The 16,326-nt window shown below is 44.3% G+C and overlaps 1 protein-coding gene across 1 annotated transcript in view; it reads right to left on the bottom strand.

Annotated features, from left to right (window-relative positions):
- BMPR1A (bone morphogenetic protein receptor type 1A) overlaps nucleotides 1-9,159 on the bottom strand; it is a 125,943-nt gene extending 116,784 nt beyond the window's left edge. The window contains exon 1 of the mRNA XM_089676496.1: nucleotides 9,029-9,159. The gene's annotated coding sequence lies outside the window, so the exon portion shown is untranslated. The remainder of the gene's footprint in view (nucleotides 1-9,028) is intronic.
- Nucleotides 9,160-16,326: the final 7,167 nt, after the last annotated feature.

Below are 16,326 nucleotides of genomic sequence, written 5' to 3'. Positions count from 1 at the left end.
GGAAGGATGTGGTGGAACTGGAATCCAGAGGAGGTCAACAAAGCTTATAAAGCTCCCTGTGAAAGGTTGTGCTCAGCCCAACCAATTTTGTTCCAGCAGTGAGACAGGAAGTACACATCCCACTGGTGGACCACTGAGGCTACATACATCTTATATAGAGCGCCCAGCCACTGTATCTTGTAGGCAATACTTACAGACCAAGTTGGTCCAAATTAAATATTTAAACATCACTAAAAGCTGGAGAACAGCTTTAACGAGTACCACCAAACCTTTCACTGATGGGAGTTGCATATACACTGCTCAAGAAAATGTAAAACACATCAAATCTCAATGGGGAAAAATCTCATGCTGGATATCTAAGCTGATATAGACTGAGTAATGTGTTAGGAACGTAAGGATGCCCCATCATTTGATGGAAATGAAAATTATCAACCTACAGAGGACTGAATTCAAAGACACCCTAAAAATCAAATTGAAAAAAATTATGCAGCAGGCTAGTCCATGTTGCTGAAATTTAATTGTAGCAACTCAGAATGGTACTCAGTAGTTTGTATGGCCCCCACGTGCTTGTATGCATGCCTGACAACGTCGGGGCATGCTCCTAATGAGACGGCGGATGGTGTCCTGGGATATTTCCTCCCAGATCTGGACCAAGGAATCACTGAGCTCCTGGACAGTCTGAGATGCAACCTGGCAGTGTAGAATGAACCAAAACATGATATCCCAGAGGTGTTCTATTGGATTTAGGTCAGGTGAGCCATTCAATGGTATGAATTCCTTCATCCTCCAGGAACTGCCTGCATACTCTAGCCACATGAGGCTGGCCATTGTCGTGCACCAGGAGGAACCCAAGACTCACTGCACAAGTGCAGGGTCTGACAATGGGTCCAAGAATTTTATCCCGATACCTAATGGCAGTCAGGATGCCATTGTCTAGCCTGTAGAGGTCTGTGCTTCCCTCCATGGATATGTCTCTCCAAACCATCACTGACCCACCACCAAAACGGTCATACTGAATGATGTTACAGGCAGCATAACGTTCTCCATGGCTTCTCCAGATCCTTTCACGTCTGTCACATGCTCAGTGTGAACCTGCTCTCATCTGTGAAAAGCACAGGGCACCAGTGGCAGACCTGCCAATTCTGGTGTTCAATGGCAAATGCCAATTGAGCTCTATGGTGCCGGGCAGTGAGCACAGGGCCCTCTAGAGGACGTTGGGCCCTCAGGCCACCCTTAAAGTCTTTTTCTGATTGTTTGGTCAGAGACATTCACACCAGTGGCCTCCTGGAGGTCATTTTGTAGGGCTCTGGCAGTGATCATCCTGTTCCTCCTTGCACAAGGTAGTAGATACTGGTCCTGCTGATGGGTTAAGGACCTTCTACGGCCCTGTCCAGCTCTCCTAGAGTAACTGCCTGTCTCCTGGAATCTCCTCCATGTTCTTGAAACTGTGCTGAGAGAGACAGCAAACCTGGCAATAGCACATATTGATGTGCCATCCTGGAGGAGTTGGACTGCCTGTGCAACCTCTGTAGGGTTCAGGTATCGCCTACAGTTACTAGTAGCGACACTGACCCTAGCCAAATGCAAAACTAAAGGAAAAAGTCAGAAAAGATAAGTAGGGAAAAAATGTCAGTGGCCTCCACCTGTAAAACCATTCCTGTTTTTTTGGGGATCATCTCATTGTTGCCAATCTAGTGCACCTGTTGATATCATTAACACCAAAGTAGCTGAAATTAACAACCCCCTCTGCTACATGACCAGATCAATATCCCAGGAGTTTAACTTGATGTTATACTCTGATTAAAAAATGTTCCTTTAGTTGTTTTTGAGCAGCAAAGTTCCCCCTTGCAGAGTGGTAACATTGCACCGATCCAAGGTGGGATCTGGCTTACCCTACACTATCATATGACAGGATGCTGACTTCTACTTGACATCAGCATGTACCAGTTAGGGTTTAGCCTCTGTGCATGAGAAGCTGTCAGTTGGTGCGGGAGGAAGGCACAGGAACACCTTTCGGCCATGGTGCTGCACTCTTTAAAACTTTGTGAGAGAGACTCAAATCTGCTGTGCCCAGGCAGTGCACCAAAGTGATACCTACAATTAGGGTAGTATGCATCCAGGGCCAAATGCCAGAAAAGCAGACTTCTTGCATCCAATTCATTTGGTTCTGGGCACACACTGCCCTAAAGTTTAGTACTACTGAATGCACCCTCCAGCTGCAACTTTTAGTCTCCCAGAATTAGTGATGCACCGATATATCGACTGCCGAAATTTGTCAACCAAAAATAGGGTTATCTGCATTGTGCAGATAGGGGGAAAAAAAAAAGTGACGATAAGGATAATTGACTTCAATGCAAAAGCATGCCCCATTTACTTCATATATATTTATTTCATTTTATTTTCTGTCCAATTTTTGTGTGTTACTTTCAATAAAAGTTATTTTACGTTACTGGATAGTATTTTTTTTTTAATCATATTAAATTAAGTTCATATTAATTAAAAAGTCAAACTATATACATATAAATATTTATTGAAAAAAAAACTGTCCTTTTTGGTTTTCAGCCAAGTACATCCTGAATGTTTGGTCCAGGATTTTCATTTCAGTGCACCACTACTCAGAATGTCACAGACTGAAGGCAGCAGGGCTGGTTGGTGTGCCTGTGCCCTCCACTAGCAAAAAAATGCCAGAACTGTATGCAGAGTGGCTAAATGGCCAAAGTGCATGAGGCCATACTCACATGACATTTAGGGCTGTCCAATATCTGCTCTGCAATTGATGACTGCAATGCCCAGCACTGTAGTAATCCATGCTAAACTATAAAGGTGATTTAATGGTTTGCCACTGAATGAGTTAACCACTTCCTGACAGTCACCTCAGGCTACAGCTGCACAGGAAATGTCTAGTACCATAAAACCCCATTCACAATTGAGCGATTTTCAGCTCAATGCTCAGAAATAATCAACAAGTATAATCCCGTTATTTCCAATGGCCCCTGTTTACACTGGAGCATTCTGTTGCCTGTAGCAAAACACCTGTCGCTCAAAAAAAGTACTTGTGCTACTTTGAAGACCAATCTGAGCTTTTTTTCCCCATAGACTTGAATAGAAAATGCCTCAACAGTGGAAATGAGCGTTTTGTTTGAGTGTTTTATTCAGCTTAAACTGGCTATTTCCATGACCACAGCAAAAACGCCTATAATATTTGCAAATCTGCTTAAAAAGAAAAAAAAAAAAAACAACACTCAAAAATGCTCAGCTCAGTGTGAATGTAGCCTAAAGCCCTGTGAAGCTCTAACCGAATAAGGGGACTACCTGCAAGTGGTGAAATCTTTTCATTGCTAAAGATTAAAATTGTCTACACAGCCTTAACTGTTGAGTTTTTAGAAGCTCAGATATCCAGACCAAGTTTAGCAGCCTTGGTACGTGTCAGTAAACTTCACAATAAACCAATGGCTCATTTTTCAGTTTGAAATCAAATAAGGGAAACTAGGAAAACATAATTAATGAACAATATCTAAACATATTATGCACCAACATCCCAGAGCAATCATTTACAGAAGAATGGTACTACTATGGGAAGCACAGGCTAGGTGGCTAGCATTTCTGCCTGGCAGTACTAGGATCGTTGGTTCAAAGGCCAACCACAGCAGCACCTTCCTGGAGTTTGCATGTTCTCCCTGTGCCTGCATGGGTTTCCTACCACTCACTTCAAAGACATGCTGGTAAATTTATTGGTTCATGTCTAACTTGGCCCTAGTATGTATGAATGTGAATTAGGGACCTTACATTGTTCGATCCTTGAGGGTTAGGGACTGATGTGAATATACAATATATATGTAAAGCGCTGTGTAAATTGACAGCACTATACAAGTACCTGTAATAATAATATGTATAGTTAAACAAACCGCTATAGGAGCTTAAAGTGGAACTTTAAGCAGAGACTTAAGTCCTGCTAGATCACTTCAGGCAGGAACCTTTTGCATGTATAGCTATGTAAAACATTAAAAATAAGTGCTATGCTGTTTAAAATCCAGTAATACACTGTCTCACCCTGTTCTGCACATGCTCAGTTGCACCATGCCAAAAAGCAGAGCCACTAGAGGTTGATCTGCTGACAGCCTAAAGATTTACTGCTGTTCAGGGGCTCTGGGCTACAGCAAAATGGCAGCCGCTGACAAGATGGAAAAGGAGCATTCATTGAAGCAACATACAGCACACACTAATTTTGGTAGCATAATTATGAATATGGAATGTATATTCCTTGCTAAAGAACATTATTTTTATCAAGTTGTTACGGGTTTCGCTTTAATCCACAGATTTTTTTTTCCCCCTTTGTAAAAAAACAATTAAATAATAAATTCACATCTATTTGCAGGTTAAAAAATGCGTATTTATTATTTTTGTGTGTGTTTTTACAAGGAGCCTGCAGAGCATTGCACGGTGTTCACCAGCATGTGGTAGTTCAAGCAGACAGCCGAAAAGGCTGTTGGTACTTGTAGTTCTCTAATTCACAGAACTCTGTGAATAAATGATGCGGCCAGGGGGGCAGAGTCCTGCACAGCTGTGTTTTTTTTAAATTGTGACAGCGAGTGTAGGGAGAAGATACCCTGCTCACTGTCACAACGAGGGATTGGGAAGGGGGGTAAAAAGGGGGGGGGGGGGTGTAGAAGCTGCAAGAGTAACATGTTACAGAAGGTGAACATAGACTCTTATCCTTTAACATTCTCACATCAAGAGGCATTTTACATGTGAACTAAAGGTGTTTTGCAATCACAAAGGGCTTAAAGGTTCATGCCTCTAAATAGCTATGAAGAAGCAAGTCAGACTGTTTCAGCTGTAATCATAGAGTGATTTTAGTAAAAGACTACAGGTTCACCCATGAAGTCAGTAAATAATAAAACAACTATAATATGCAATGGATTTGATCAAATTTAACTGCTGAGTAAAAAAGAGGTGCATAACAAAAAAACAAAACAAAAAAAATCCTAGATGTAAAACTATTTTCTCCACAGAGGGCAAAAGAATCCACAGATGTATATCTAGGTGTCTCTAAAACCTGCTGTATGAACAAGGCATGAGATGAGGAGTCTGCAAAGATGTAAACATAACAGCAGCAGGTAAGTATCATGAGACCACTAACATGCTTTTATAGAAGAGTCACCATATCACCCCCTACTATGTATGTTTAACCCCATGTGTATGAAAGTTTTCAAAACAAACTGCAAATGTTTTCAAATATGCAATGTACTTATGCAGAACAGCTTTCCATGTAGTCTATTAAAATTGCACATTTTTCGGATTTTTTTCTGCACAGGAATACACCCCGGGGTGAACATGCTGCTGTCTGAGAGAATATACTTCTTCATAAAAACTTGTGCATACCAGATACCCTTGCCTGGCCCAAATGCATGTATTACTAATACCCCCAGACAGCACACAAACGCGTGCATCATACTCCATGCCTTAGAACTAAAGCTAGAGAGGAAGACTAGTTTTTTATTTGGTAAAATCCTGTAGTCTTCTAATGAATTCACAGAGCGATGTGTTGAGAGCATGTAAACAGACGCGTGTTATTCTGCGTGGTTTACCGCGCACTACATTGCATTTTAACATCACAAGCTTTATATGTGGCAGGCACTTGACTGTTTTGACTCGTGCTTTTAAGCACGCTTCAGTGTCCTTACATGTGTTGCACTGAAAAAGAAAATAGGGCATGTTTTACCTTTTTTTTTCAGAAAAAAGCAGTGGACACTAGCACAACACACTGGGGTGAGCTGCTCCTATTTGAATACATTGCTTTTACAATCTATAAGTCGTGGCATGCATCGGTCAACACATGAATGGCATGGCCGCCTAAGTGAGGTGCCTCTACATCTCTCGCTCTAAAAATAGAAATGACCATATCTATTACAAGCCAAACTCCAGACAATAATGTTTTTGTTTTTAACAGGGCAGTGTTAGAACTTTGGTCAGGATTGTATTACCTTTAAGATTTTCAATCACATCCTTGTTTAAGCAAGTAGGGGGGCAGGAACGATTACTTTTTTTTTTTTTAAAGCAGGATGGAGAAGGATGGGAGCCTCTGCCAGGTCTTTATGAAAGTATCCTGTTCCCCTTGTATTGCTTTCTTTTTGTGAAATTCCTGCAGTTCCTGCCAGTCCCTCTGCTTTCCTATTAAAAACTGACCACACTGAGCATGAACAGCACGCTTAGTTCTTTAGCTGTGCTGTAAATGCAGCCTGCTCTCCTCCAATGATCAGACTTGTCCAGACAGACCGCACCCCCCCACCAGGCATTCACTGGGAAGATCACTGTACTGTCATTTCTCCTCTCTGAGCACCTTTGCAGCTGAGAACCGAGGCAGTATATTCACTTATTTTTAAAAAAGGGGGAAATACTATTTATAATGATTTTTTTTTACATCTATACACAAATGTATTGCATTTCAATTCTATTTTACACTGAATGGGATGTTTTACAAAGTGAGGGCTTACATAAACTTTAACCCCTCTGTTTTACTAAGGACAATGGTCACCAGGAAAGAGAAAGTGGAGAAATCAAAAATGTTTTCCCCAGAACAAGAGGAGAGTGTCAGTCTAATGGGGACAACCTAAGAGGGAGGTTTCTTCTAACATCCTGTTGTGTCTCTGGCAACGAAATAAATCTCCCCATGGGCTGCCAAAAAGTGACAGGGGGTTTAAACTTCTACTGCATCCAAAACCTAAATAAGTTTTGGAAATACATACACCTTGGGGTTCTATCGCATCAGCGAGCTGCCCTCAACAGATGGACACTGGTGTGCTCTAGCGGGACACAGTGCTGGAGTTTTGATCGCAGTCTCACCACATAACGGGTAGGGCCCTGCTCACACCGGTGCACCTTTGCCACACTAAATCCAGCCATACATGGCTCTAAATTAGACCGATTCAGCAGGGACCAGCTGAAATTTTGACCCATGTGTGGGTGAGGAGGTACAGAAGCTGAACTACTGATTGACTAATGTACAACCATCCCGACGGATTTTCTCCACTTGATCAGCACTGCAGGCCACAGCCCCCAATGCTGATTAGTGTATTCGGAGGGTGAAGAAGTCCCCCCCACTGTCAGAATACAATAGCTCAGTGGGGAGGAGTCCCCCATCCACATCAAGTGGTTAAAAAAAAAAAAAGTAGGCTCAGCTCAAACTAGTGTAACGTCTGCACCATATGGCACTCAAGTCACATCAACTTTTTTTTAAAGACACTGCCACATTAGTCCCACAGATTGGAATGGGTGCCATTGATATGAATGGGTTTTGACTTGTCATATGACTATGTGTCACGAGCAGGGGCGAACTGACCATTTGGAAACTTGGGCACTGCCCGAGGTCAGTAGGGGGCCCCATGAGATGCCCCTGGTACCTTTTTCATAGGCTTTTTTGAGTTTGGGCAAGGACACAGGGGCCCCATGATCCCCTATTGCCCGGGGGCCCTATGAGTTGTCAGTCCGCCCCTGGTCACGAGTCGCACTAGTCTGAACCGAGCCTCATGTATAGTCTGCCTCAAACTCACCTTCCCGGTGCAGCAAAAGTGCATAAAAAAGTATTCCCTTTAAATCCTAACTGTTCACATTGAATGCTGCGTTTTAAGGCTCCATGCACACTGGGCGTTTCAATAACGCTGGTAACGTTAGCTGTGTAAAATCGCATTAAAAAAGTAAGGTTTTGCATAGTTTTGTATTAGTGTTTTGCCGCATTTATTTTACAAAAAAAAATTTTTTTTCTTTAGTCAAAAAAAGTATACAAAAATGTTTTTTCAGCGTTGAAGCATTTTTACAGCTAAAAAACGCCTCTAGAAACCCACTAGTCCTGGGTTTTATTCCAGCCAAAAAAAATGCTGATGATTACTGTCTGTGTGTGCATGGACACATAGGATAACATGCTGGGGGGTTTACTGGCTGTAGAAAAAAACATCAAAAGCCAAAAACAGCCGCTGTAAAAACGTCCAGTGTGCATGAGGACTTATACAGCAAGCTGCATTCTGGAAAGTCCAGCTCGCTGCATCTTCAGTTTCTATGAAAAACGCATCTTACAATATAGCCAAAGAAAATGCACCATGCATCTAAGGCCAGCCATACATGAGTCGAAATTCAACCGATTTTTTTTTTACAAAAATCAGACCTAAGAAAAATTGGCCAATTTTCGCTCTGTTAGTGGGTCAATGACACCGGCCGATTTTTGTGGTTCCTCCCCTTTTCAGTGATCGGCATGTTGGAAAATTTGTGAAAAACAACTGATTTTTGATTTAATGATGGTCAAATTGTACAATCGTTTTTCCGAAAAGAATATGCGCAAGAGCCGTGACCTGGACGGAACAGAAGTTTTGCCTGTTATATGGGGTGAACTTTATAACTTTCAATTTCCGGATGAAAAAATTGTTTGGAATTAGAACCATTTATGGCCTGCATTAGTCACATCGATGTTTTCCCAGGTGACCAGGGATGAAACACAAGCAAACCACCTAAAGTGCTGCATTAAAGGCAACAAAGCAAATCCATAAAGTGTTTCCACACAATGCATGTTCTGATTTCCAATGCAGCGGTGTGAAGAGGCCCTAAGCAAGGCAGGAATGGTTTCTGTACCCCGCTAGGTGAGATCTTTTCTCTTCCTGTGTGGTCACCAGAACCGGAAGTGAGTGGAATACAGGTGAGCATAAAAACATGACAGAGGATGTAACCTCCCCCTCTAACCAATCCCAATGCATTGTCTGCGATTCGCCCAGGCTGGGATGTTTCCACTGCTTCTCATGCAGCTCCAACTTTCCTCCAATCTCCGGACCTTCCTCCATGAACACGTCTGTGTCCATGGACTGCCGGCTCTGCAGAATAGGAGTCCAGGGAGAATGGATGGCGCCGTCCGGTATACACGGCGCTGGAGATGAGACACAATACAAACACAACAACAACACAACAAGCCAGCGCAGGCCCGCCGCCACATACCTATATATACAGGACAAGACGCAGCACAGACAACACTCTCACCATCACCTACCCGCTCCTCCCGGCATCCATGTCCGACACTCACACGGGAATACCGACAAATCCTCTCCGTTCTACGGACACACTTCTCCGCCGCCTCCGCCTGGCCTGAATACCTCACACCTCCCACTGCGCGCTCCCGCATGCCCGTGCACGGCCCCGCCACGCACCACACTAGGGACTGAGGCACGCATGCGGTTACGTCACGGAACCCTCTCCCAGTCTACCTCCAATGAGAAGAGGGTTAACCAGCACATTGCCGGCCTGTATGTTCTCACCTCAAAAGGTGCTAGGATTCCTTCCTCCATGGCAAGTTATCACAGTGAGGAGCAAGGGTCAGAATACACACCATGAGGAGCAGGGGACAGAATGCACGCCATGAGGAGCAGGGGACAGAATGCACGCCATGAGGAGCAGGGGACAGACTGCACGCCATGAGGAGCAGGGGACAGAATGCACGCCATGAGGAGCAGGGGACAGAATGCACGCCATGAGGAGCAGGGGACAGAATGCACGACATGAGGAGCAAGGGACAGACTACATGCCATGAGGAGCAGGGGACAGAATGCACGCCATGAGGAGCAAGGGACAGACTACATGCCATGAGGAGCAAGGGACAGAATACACGCCATGAGGAGCAAGGGACAGGCCACACGCCATGAGGAACAGGGGACAGAATACACACCATGAGGAGCAAAGGACAGAATACACACCATGAGGAGCAGGGGACAGAATGCACGCCATGAGGAGCAGGGGACAGAATGCACGACATGAGGAGCAAGGGACAGACTACATGCCATGAGGAGCAGGGGACAGAATGCACGCCATGAGGAGCAAGGGACAGACTACATGCCATGAGGAGCAAGGGACAGAATACACGCCATGAGGAGCAAGGGACAGGCCACACGCCATGAGGAACAGGGGACAGAATACACACCATGAGGAGCAAAGGACAGAATACACACCATGAGTAGCAGGGGACAGAATGCACGACATGAGGAGCAAGGGACAGAATACACGCCATGAGGAGCAAGGGACAGGCCACACACCATGAGGAACGGGACAGAATACACACCATGAGGAGCAAAGGACAGAATACACAAAATGAGGAGCAAGGGACAGGCCGCACGCCATGAGGAGCAGGGGACAGAATACACACCATGAGGAGCAGGGGACAGACCGCATGCCATGTGGAGCAGGGGACAGACCGCACGTCATGAGGGACAGGGCTCATGCCATGAGGAACGGGACAGGCCACAAACTATGAGGAACGGGACAGACCACACACCATAAGGAGCAGGGGACAGACCACACACCATGAGGAGCAAGGAACAGACCGCACGCCATGAGGAGCAAGGGACAGACCGCACGCCATGAGGAGCAAGGGACAGACCGCACGTCATGAGGGACAGGGCTCTCCCCATGAGGAACAGGGGACAGGCCACACGCCAGGAGGAGCAGGGGACAGACTGCACGCCATAGTCAGCAGGGGACAGGCTACACGCCATAGTCAGCAGGGGACAGGCTACAGGCCATGAGGAGCAGGGGACAGGCCGCACGCCATGAGGAGCAGGGGACAGGCCGCACGCCATGAGGAGCAGGGGACAGGCCGCACGCCATGAGGAGCAGGGGACAGGCCGCACGCCATGAGGAGCAGGGGACAGGCCGCACGCCATGAGGAACGGGACAGGCGGCACGCCATGAGGAACAGTGGACAGGCCGCATGCCATGAGGAACGGAACAGACTGCACGCCATGAGGAGCAGGGGACAGACTACACGCCATGAGGAACAGGGCACAGACTACACACCATGAGGTGCAGGGGACAAACCACACACAATGAGGAAAAGGGGACAAACCACACACAATGAGGAACAGAGGACAAACCACACACAATGAGGAGCAAGGTACAGAATACACACAATGAGGAGCAGGAGACAAACTACACACAATGAGGAGCAGGGGAAAAACTACACATAATGAGTAGCAGGTCACAGAATGCACACAATGAGGAGCATGGTACACAATACACATGAGGAGCTGGGGACAGACTACACCCAATAAGCAGTGTATAGACTGAACACAATGAGGAACAAAGCACAGACTACACACATACCTCCCAAATGTTAAGCTAGACTAAGAAACATTTACTGAGGTGTGTAAACTGGTACTGTATTTAGATCCATAGCACAAAATCCAAAAATCTGCATCCGAGGCATCTGCATATGATCAGCAACATTTTTACAGCCATGTGAATATAGCCTAATGCACGTATAAAGATCTGGGGTCTCATAGACCCCACATTTCTTCATCAAGAGGATCTGTCACAACACATGCCATCACAAGGGGCTGTTTTTCATCCCTTTTGATAGCAATAAAAGTGATCAAATTGGAGTATACATTGAAAAAATAAAAAACAATCACTTGACCTCCGGAATATTTACCCCCCTTCTTGACCAGGCCATTTTTTAATATATGGTGCTGCACTATTTCAACTTGTAATTGCACGGTCATGCAACACTGTACCCAAACAAAATTTCTGTCCTTTTTTTCACACACATAGAGCTTTCTTTTGGTGGTATTTGATCACCTCCGGGTTTTTTGTTGCGCTGTAAACAAAAAAAGACTGAACATTTTGAAAAAAAATTATATTTTCTCATTTATGTTATAAAAATACCCAATAAACTCAAATTTCGTCATAAATTTTAAGCCAAAATGTATTTCGCTACATGTCTCTGGTGAAAAAAATCCAAATACATGTATATAATATACTTATTAATACACAATGTATATTAATTGGTTTATGTGAAAGTTGTAGCATCTACAAACTACGGTACAGATAAAGGAATTTACACTGCTTTTACTTTCTGACTGCCTATCACATTTCTTGAGATGCTAAAGTGTCAGGGCGGCACAAACTTCTCAAAATTACCCCTTTTCGGAAAGTAGATACCCTAAGCTATTTGCTGAGAGGCGAGTTGAGTCCTTGGAAGATTTATTTTTTTCCACAAGTATTTGGAAAATGACAAAAAAAAATTTTTATAAAAAGTTGTCATTTTAATGGTATATTGCTTACACATGTCATGGGTATATTTGGAATTAAATTCTGAAATATATTCAGCTACTTCTCTTCAATACCATATGTGAGTCTTTTTTGGGAGTCTAGCTGCATACAGGAGTCCAAAATCCAATGACCCCTTTGAAAGCCTGATAATGTGTAAATTCCATTTTTCACTTCCTAAATTTCTATCACAGTTTCAGAGGCTCTGAAATTCCAAGAGAGCACTATCCCCACCCCCAAATGACCCCTTTTTGGGAAGTAGACAACCCAGACTTTTTGCTGGAAGGCATGTTGAGTCAATGAAATACGACTACATAAATGTTGGCCATGAAATGTGATGAAGAAATCTCTGCCAAAAAAATGTTTTAAAAATATATGGCGAATCATTGGAGCTATCCACCCACTGACCACCCCAGGCCCCCATGTTTGGGCATATATGTTCTTTTTTTAACTGCATTTGAGAAATCTCATCCAGCAGTACTGCTCGCACTGACATATATTCTGAGAGCACACCATTTTGCTGTCAGAATAAACAGATTGATGCTGCAGCTGAATGGCATTCCTACAAAGAAAACAACAACAGTTAACAATAACACAAAATGGCAGCAATGGAACAGTAACTCAATAAAACAAAAACTTTTTAATTGAAATTTGTGCCAAAAAAATTATAAAATATACACTGTATTGCCAAAAGTATTTGAACACCCCTCCAAATCATTGGATTCAGGTGCACCAAGCAGCTCCATGGTGACAGGTGTATAAAATCAAGCACCTAGGCTGCTACAAACATTTGTGAAAGAATGGGTCACTCTCAGGAGCTCAGTGAAGTCAAGCGTGGTACTGTGCTAGGTGGCCACCTGTGCAATAAATCCATGCGCGAAATTCCTTGCTACTAAATATTCCACGGTCAACTGTTGACGCAGAAGTCACCAACTATCTGCAGAGTCAATAGAGACTAAAGACCTCCAAACTTCGTGTCCTTCAGATTAGCACAACAATGGCGTGTAGAGAGCTTCATGGAATGGGTTTCCAGGGCCGTGCAGCTGCATCCAAGCCTTACTTCACCAAGTGCAATGCAAAGTGACGGATGCAGTGGTGGAAAGCACGCCACCACTGGACTGTAGAGCAGTGGAGATGTGTTCTCTGGAGTGACGAATCACGCTTCTCTGTCTGGTAATCCAATGGATATGTTTGGATTTGATGGTTGCCAGGAGAATGGTACATGCCTGACTGCATTGTGGCAAGTGTAAAGTTTGCTGGAAGGGGAGATTATGGTGTGGGCTTGTTTTTCAGGGGTTGGGCTTGGCCCCTTAGTTCCAGAGAAGGGAACTCTTAAGGCGTCAGTATACCAAGACAATTTGGACAATTTTATGCTCCCAACTTTGTGGGAACAGTTTGGGGATGGCCTCTTCCTTCTCCAACATGACTGTACACCAGTGCACAAAGCAAGGTCCATAAAGACATAGATGAGCGAGTTTCGGATGGAGGACCTTGACCGGCGTGCACCTCAACCCAAAAGAACACCTTTGGGATGAATTAGAGCGGAGAGTGTTAGCGAGGCTTTCTCATCCGACATCAGTGCCTGACCTCACAAATGCACTTCTGGAAGAATGGTCAAACATTCCCATAGACACTCCTAAACCTTGTGGACAACCTTCCCAGAAGAGTTGAAGCTGTTATAGCTGCAAAGGGTGGGCCAACTTAATACTGAATGAACTAAGACTGGGATGCCACTAAAGTTCATGTGCTTGTAAAGGCAGGCTTCCCAATACTTTTGGCAGTATAATGTATATGCCAAAGCATAGTACAGTAACTCAATAAAATGACAACTATTTTTTGGCTTTTTATTTTTTTTTTACTTTTTATTTTTTTTACTTTTTTAACAATTTTTTAAAATGTAAATTTTCCAGAATTTTAGGGTCTCTCAAAATGTGATAGCTAGTTTCTTGACTACCTTGCATCTTTTGAGACCCTGTGTAAATATATGCCCTAGACCAGGCGTGGGCAACCTGCTGCTCTCCAGCTGGAACTACATTTCCCATGAGGCATTGCAAAGACCGGAAGTTACAAGCATGACTCTACAGGTCCCATGAGACATTACAAAACTGACAGTTGCAGCTATGACTTGCAGAGGCATGATGGAACTTGTAGTTCTGCAACAGCTGGAGAGATGCAGGTTGCCCACCCCTGTCCTAGTCTGTGCTGTGCTGTACCCTATAATAATACTCCACTAGTGTGTGGTAGTGATGGAAGCAGTCCTTGAGGCAGAGACCAGGTTGGCCAGGACAGGAGGGACAAAAAAGTGGGTGCCATAACTAATTCCTTGTCTGCTACAGACACATCTTTTTTGGGGTGACTTTTAGGTTGGGGTACCAAGAATGGCATCAGGAAAATTCCTCTCATGCAGCCTGCTCACTGCATCTGGGTTGGGAGTTTGGGCCACAGCACCTGGATACAAAAGGGCCATGATGATCTCTTTCTGAAATTTTAGAAAGGATCCACTTAGTCCAGTTGCTTTGTAAAGCACAAAAGCATTGTACAGAGACAATTGAAATAAATATACAGACACTTTTTTGTACCAGCATCTGCATTTACAGGAAACTAAGTACGGCTTCATCCTCTGGTCATTGAAGTCAACCCCTCACATGTTAAGTCGTGGATACAGAGGGACTTCTCGACAATACCAACTGCCTTAGAAATTTGGATGGTTGTGTCTGCATGAATGGAAAGCAGCACAAAAACATCCAGTTTGTCCTTCCACTTCACTGCATGCAATTCATTGTTTTTTAAGCAGGCTTTATCCCTTTTTCTAAGTTGGTTATTTCCAAGCTGTTGGGGGAAACTCCGGCGATTAGGTCACATGCTGCCAAGATTGTACAAATGTCTAATTAGTGGCACACTTGTATAAAAATTGTCCACATTTAAGTGGCACTCCATAAGGAAAAAAGGGTGACACCAAGTCCTAAACTATCTTGCCACTGCTCCCCATGTAGTCTGGGCATCCGGGGGGCTCCATGTGACTATATTTACCCTTGTAAATCTGAAAATTACTTGTATAGCCTGTTGCCCTCTCACAGGTCTTATACATCTTGACCCATATCTGGCACGCTTTCTGGGGAGAAACTGAATGCAAGGTGGCCAGAGAAATTAATGAGGATTCTTCAATGCAGATGTTTTGCTGGGGAGTATAGACATCAGCAAATTTCTGGTTAAGGTGATTTACGATGTGGAAAATTTTTTGAAGCCTATCATATTCATGGTCACCCTGAGGACGAGTGTATTGTCATTGAAATGCATAAATCATTTCATATTCTCATATCTATGCCTGGCCATGGCAGCAGAGAACCTGGGCATATGATGAATCGGGGCTGTGGACCAATATGAGGCGACTCATTCTTTTTACTACCTAACTGACCTGATACCCAAATACCACCCTTCCCGTGCCCTTCGCTCCTCACAGGACCTCCTAGTCTCTAGCTCCCTGGTCTCCTCCTCCCATGCCCGACTGCAGGACTTCTCCAGGACTTCCCCCATCCTCTGGAACTCCCTACCCCAATCCATCAGACTGTTACCTACCCTCCTCACCTTCAGGCGCACCCTGAAAACCCATCTCTTCAGGGAAGCCTACCCCACCCTCACCTAACAACCGATCTCCTCTACTCCTCCCACCACTCCATCCCCCACAGCCACTTCCTCCTGTACCACTATCCCCTCCCTCCTAGATTGTAAGCTCGAAAGACCAGGGCCCTCGAACCCCTCGTGTATTGTATTGTTACTGTATTGTCTCATGTTCTGTCCCCCTCGCTATTGTACAGCGCTGAGCAAAACCTTTTGCGCTGTATAAATACTGTATAATAATAGTAATGCCCATGTTGAGGACTAGGCCCAAAAAAACGTTAAATTCAGAAACCGTACAAGGTTTCCATGCAAGTGGTCTGGCAAGGTTTGAATTTGGGTTGGCGGTAAATTGTTGTGCATATAAATTGCTTTGGTCCACAATCAATCCATACAGATCTTCATTGAAAAATAGCCCCAAAAAATCAAGGGGAGTAAAATTTGCTGTTTCCATCTGAATTATTGGTTGGGCAGCGAATGAGGGAAGTTCCGGTGCTGCAGAATTTGTGGACTGCCAATCAGGATTTGCAAGCACATCCGGGAGGGCTCAACAGGCCTGTGTTTGAATTCTTGGTGACTGCAGGTCACTACTTGTGCTAGCCACCACACCAGCTTGTACTGCACTTATGGGACTTT

This window comes from Staurois parvus, unplaced genomic scaffold, assembly GCF_062004578.1.
Source record: "Staurois parvus isolate SC_StPar_1 unplaced genomic scaffold, SC_StPar_1.0 ptg000170l, whole genome shotgun sequence".
Taxonomy (NCBI): Eukaryota; Metazoa; Chordata; class Amphibia; order Anura; family Ranidae; genus Staurois; species Staurois parvus.
This window is presented reverse-complemented; position numbering and strand designations above follow the sequence as displayed.